This window comes from Prunus dulcis, chromosome 2, assembly GCF_902201215.1.
Source record: "Prunus dulcis chromosome 2, ALMONDv2, whole genome shotgun sequence".
Taxonomy (NCBI): Eukaryota; Viridiplantae; Streptophyta; class Magnoliopsida; order Rosales; family Rosaceae; genus Prunus; species Prunus dulcis.
This window is the reverse complement of record NC_047651.1, coordinates 6,167,160-6,172,826: the sequence shown is the minus strand read 5'-3', so window position 1 is coordinate 6,172,826 and position 5,667 is coordinate 6,167,160. Positions and strand designations below refer to the sequence as shown.

The 5,667-nt window shown below is 33.2% G+C and overlaps 1 long non-coding RNA gene across 1 annotated transcript; it reads left to right on the top strand.

Moving 5' to 3' along the window:
• The first annotated feature begins 4,272 nt into the window (after window positions 1–4,272).
• LOC117619884 lies at window positions 4,273–5,421 on the top strand. The gene is made up of 3 exons (XR_004584634.1): window positions 4,273–4,412; window positions 4,897–5,052; window positions 5,184–5,421. It is a non-coding gene; the product is annotated as an uncharacterized LOC117619884 (long non-coding RNA).
• The last annotated feature ends 246 nt before the right edge of the window (window positions 5,422–5,667 follow it).

Genomic DNA, 5,667 nt, shown 5'->3' with positions numbered 1-5,667 from the left:
TCAAACAACAACCCACAACTCATTTTGATCACCTAACTAGCGCACTACTGTCAATTTACACTAAAATTTCGAAATTGAAATGAAAATTCAGGACAAAATAGAGCATTCATGCAACAAAATAGAAAATCAAACTCTAAGGACCAGCTGGTTATGCTTGGTATTTAGGGAAAAAAGTCTCCATGCAAAGCTTGGTGACAATGGAATTGCATGTTCTAAAAAGTGTACCTAAAACCAAGCTCGGAGACTACAAACTTACTGATGATGAGGAAATTCAGGAAGCACTGAATGGTTTTTCTGTACTAAACTACCTTCCCTAATCAACCGATTACCACAAATTCCAGAATTAGTACGCGAGGTGTAAGCGTTACTAAACTGTGTACTTGAAGGTATGTTTTACCAGAGATAATTTTCCTTCACTATATCATTATATTATGACAATCAAACTTTGTTTCACTTGAATTTTACCACACAAAACATGGAAGATGTAGCGACTTTAGTGGCCTTTGGTTTTTAACATGAAGGTCTTGTTGGAAAAATTGTGGGTGTCATTGGTAGTGTTGAACATATAGTAACAATAAAATTGATGATGGGAATGATTAGAGCTCGTCAAATGGAACCAAAAACTAGCCAAACCTGACCAATCGGTCTGGTTTGGTTTGGTTTTTTATTTTTTGTTTAATTTTTTGGTTATAAACCGAACCAACCAGGCCAATTTGATCCAATTCATCGGAATCGAAGCAGCTTGCATTAATGTTTAAACATCCAAATATGTGTAGGCTAGGGAGTTCAAACCTCAAACCTCTGTATGGAATTACAAGAAACAAAAAGTCAGTTTGTGATATTATTTCATAACAAATACATATAAATGCTTTCAAGCATAACAAAATTTTAAGTAAAAAAACCATAACTAATAGGGCTTTAACCTTAATGCTCGTATATCTTCACCTCTCTTTATTTGTGTAGTTTCTCTCCCTCCTCCTCTTATTCTCTTCATCTTTTTATCTATCTCTCAATCTTTCATGCCCAACTTCATCACTGCCTCTCTCTGTCTATCTATACCTCTCTATGCCTATCTTGACTCCCATTTATATGATCCTCCCTCATTTTACTTTTAAGTGCATCTCATTTTGTCTCCCGTTCTTCTCTCGATCTACATATCTGTGACATCCTCGCAGCTCGTTGCCACACCACTCGATCTCGTATCACTCACCACCACACCATTCACTGCCCCTATCTCCATAGGAAACTGAAACCGAACCTAACCAACCCAAACAACATTTTTGGTTAACCGAGATCATCGATTTTCTAGTGTGGTGATTGTGCGTCAGTTCTAAGATGTGCTCTATCCAAGCTTTCGGTTCGGTGCTGGGTTTAGGCTCAAAACTAAACAAACCCAAACCGAGCGCAGCCCTAAGAATGATGAAATTGATGATGACAATGATATAATGGTTTTGATTACTCAAGTGACGAAGATGACAAGGAAGCTGCGAAATAGGATAAGGATGACGCGAAGGAGGATGACGATAAGTAGGTTGCTAATGATGATGATGATGATGATGATGAAGGTGATGATAAAGAAGCTACCCAGGTAATGTCCAACCTCAACCAATCAACCACTCGAACCTCAAATTTAATATATTTCATTATCATTACATTTGTCACATGACATAAAAATTTGTCACTTATTAGCAAATGAGACGAATTTTGGGTGTCATACCATTTGTCACATGTACTCCGTCACCTATAGGTTTTGTGACGAATTTACTGTTCCTCGTTTATTTTTTTATTAGGTGACGCACGGTTCATCACTTTATGTACTCCTAAAATCTAAAACTTGGGTCACAAAGTGAGCTTACTATGTGGTTTTTAGGCGTCACTTATTTTTATACATGACAACCGTTTTCTCACATATTATACCAATTATTCCAAGCTTTGGTTTATATGTGATGAGTATGGCATCACTTATTCCTCTTTTATGTGACAATATAGGGATCATAAATGTTTATCAAAAGTGACGAGTAACATGTCTTATTTGGTACAAATTATTTCTTAATATTTAATTACTTAGTATCATTTTATAATAATAAAAAATTCAATTTTAGCTAACCACTAGTACAAACTGTTTATAACGAGACAAAAAAATAATGTAATAATATGCAACTTGTAATTGAAGTTTAATAGCTTTATAGTCTACAATATCAATATAAGTATATAAGTTTCAAACATAAATAAAAATCACATAGTAGAATAATAACAGAGCAAGGAGACATCGTAATACTTAGTCTGAATCACACTATCCCAGTTCATTATCACAATAGAATAACATTTTTTCCATTAGTTTCTATTATAATTATGCACAATATAATAAATATTCGATCTTTAGAATACTAGGCCTAAAATAGAAGAAATAATTACTTCACTATTTTTCTGCAACATTTTACTTCACATACTTACTATGTTAACCAATCTGACAAATAAATTTAGTATGTTAGTTTTTTGCTATTTGTTTAGCGCTAGATTTTCCATTATTTTCTTTTTTACCTTCATTTGATGACTCTGCATAGGTTGACGTCATGAAAGGAAGGTTTCTTCTTGTCAAACTCAGAATCTCTGAACTAGGGATGATCTTTCCACCTAGCTCGAGGACTGAAGGTGAAATATACGATTTATTTATTTTTGTTTTATTTCCTCGTTATCTGCTACTTAAGTAATTGTAACACAAGGATAGAGGTACAATTTTGTAGGACGTATCCAATTGAAATAGAGTCGTTTTATCTAATAAAATAGAAAATAATATACAACAAATGTAAAAGAACAATATTTCAGAAATTGAAATGGAGCATATGCAGGTTGAAAATAACAAATTTATTTGTTGCTGCTTTAGTCCTATAGTTTTGGGAATAAATATCTAGTTGAACACCAACACTGCTCCTAGAGATATTAATTGGATGCTGCTGATGATGGTGGTTTTGAGAGGATCGTGTGCTTGTATGTTCATGAGATCTACCCAAGATAGCCTCTAACAAGTCTTCAAGTATTCATTCTCTGCACTTGGAGAATATTGGTCTTAAGTTCCCTGCACATATCATGAATCTCGATGACCTCATTATAGCAATACAAGTCAGTAATCATCATGATTCACATAATCTTCAATACGATACAATTGAAATACAATGTCGTTAACTTAACCATCTTTAGGAATACAATACATTTATCAACAATATATTTGAATTAATACAAAAATAAAAATTAATCAATTCTTAAAGTAAAAGCTAAATATACAATAACCTTTAACTCTAAACAGAGCATCATATGAAAATTTCCAATTTTTATCAATTATTTGTAGAACAAAACATGATAAAGAGAAAATGTTTGATCATATTTAGTAATGATCACTTCAACTGGTAAAAGGAATTCATTCAGAACATAACTTATGTTAAAAAGGAAAATACATAAATGGGCCTAAGATTTACATTTGAAACAAGCAATCGGAAACCACAAAAGCAAAAAAAATGGAAAATATAGCCATCCAAAATTTGATGCATCTTGCCCTACATAAATGTATAACCCTATAGGTTAAGGTGAAGTAATCGGTGCATAATTACATATCATTTTGTACCATTCTAACTTATAATTTAGTTATGTTTTTGAGTTAAATTTGTGCTTTTATCTCTTTTATCTTTGTTTAAGTGTATTAAGCCTTGGGACTCATTTAATGCATTTTGGAGTCAAGTTTGCTTAACAATTGTGTCTACGAATCAGTCAATTTCACGGATTAGACTGTACTTGCTTAGGAAGAACCAGACAATGAGCCATATATCAATTGAATGATGCTGAAGTCTAGTTTCTGGAGCATTTTATGGTTTATGATTCCTAGTCTTCTAGAGGAAGTTATGCAAGTTTTGGTAGCTTAAGGTCAAAATCGGCAGCATCTGCTTTACTAGGCCAAAAATGATATTTGAAGGGCTTTCTGATTTTTTCTTGAGCTAAGCTGCATATGCTTGGAAAGATAAGACAAAGAGCTTTATATTTTTCCAGATTTTTCAGATTGGAGGAACAAGCCCAAAACGAGCCCACAAGAAGACTTCAATGCATTGTCATGCATGACATAAGCATGAGCTAATTATTTTTGGTGGGGAAGTTAGGTAAAGTTGGTGAAGTGAGTGTGGTTAGTGAACTCAATTATATAATCAGATTTCTACTTTCCCTAGGCCTATAAATAGTGAGGTTTCCCAAGCTTGTAAACACACCCCAAGGTGGGGAGCTCTCAAACACTTCTTTAGAGCTCCCCTCCCTCTTCTCTCCCTCATATTCTCTTAGTTTTCCTTTCTAGTTCTCTATTGTTGTAACAAGACCCTTTTTACTAAATTTTCCTTCAAGTTTTTGAGTTCTAATTTAATTTTCATTTTAATGTAATTTCTTAGTCTTCAAGTTTGATTAGTTTCCAAGTTTCAATTATGCTTTTTGTTCTTATTCATTATGCTTATAAGTTAATATGCTAGTTTGAATGATTGATCACCATTAAGGCTTGCATGTTAGCTATCTTGGTTTGAATTAAGAGTAGACACCATGCTTTAATTCGAATTGAACTATGAATAGGAAGAGTATGTATGAGAATTCAACAACCGGGATTAGATACATACTTGGTTGTTTAAAATGTTCTTCTATGCTTAATGGATTCCTAGTGCTTAATTTTAGGTTAGACAACAGATGATCAAATTAGGGAATTAGGAATACAAGGTTAGGAACAGACACCATGGCTTAATCATACTTTAGCTGGAATCAATTCATGAATCTAAATTGAACTTGGGAACTTTTTTGCTTGAATTAGTTAATTTCTTTTCTTTCTTTCTTGTTTTATTTATTTCCTTTCTTTTTCATTTATGTTTTGTGTAGGGAAAATGAATTGAATCAATCTATCATCAATCCTCGGGGGATCGACCTCGCACTTACATATGCTATACTACCGAACGCTTGTGCACTTCAGAGTATCACAAGTTAAGGATGCAGCTGAATCAATTATGGAGCAGTTGATCTGACGACAACATTAAGGTATAGCTCTTCCAATCCTAATATTATGAGACTAAATGTGATGACCAATACTTTTCCTCACATATACTCATTATGTGTGACTTTTTGCGCATCCAATATATAATGGTCACAAAAACTCTTCTTTCTTGTAGTGATTGCAAGTCTTTTGGCACCAAACATGCAGTCTAATGAAGGCACTTTCAACTCATCTCCTAATTTGCTTCAATTTGAGTTTATTTTTTCAGTCAAATGTACTTGTTTAAAAGTGAAAGGCAAAAACTTCACAATTTGTTAAGCTAAGGTTAGGGAAGAATTTGTTTCACGTAAGATGTATGGACCTCTCAATGTACTAGATTGCTCTTACAGCTCACTTTGTGGACCAAGATTGGAGTTTCCACAAAAAATTATAATATTTTTTTTCATATGCTGCCTCTACATTCTTATTTTGCATTTTTTGAAAAAATCAATACATTATTAACTGAGTTTGGGATTGAGAAGAAGTTGTTTTCTATTACTTTGGACAACATTTCTGCAAATACTTCTTTTGTTGATATTTTGACAAATCAATTGAACTTTAGAGGTCTTCTATTGATGAGTGGCAAGTTTTTTTCATGTGCATGAACTTGATAGTCTAAA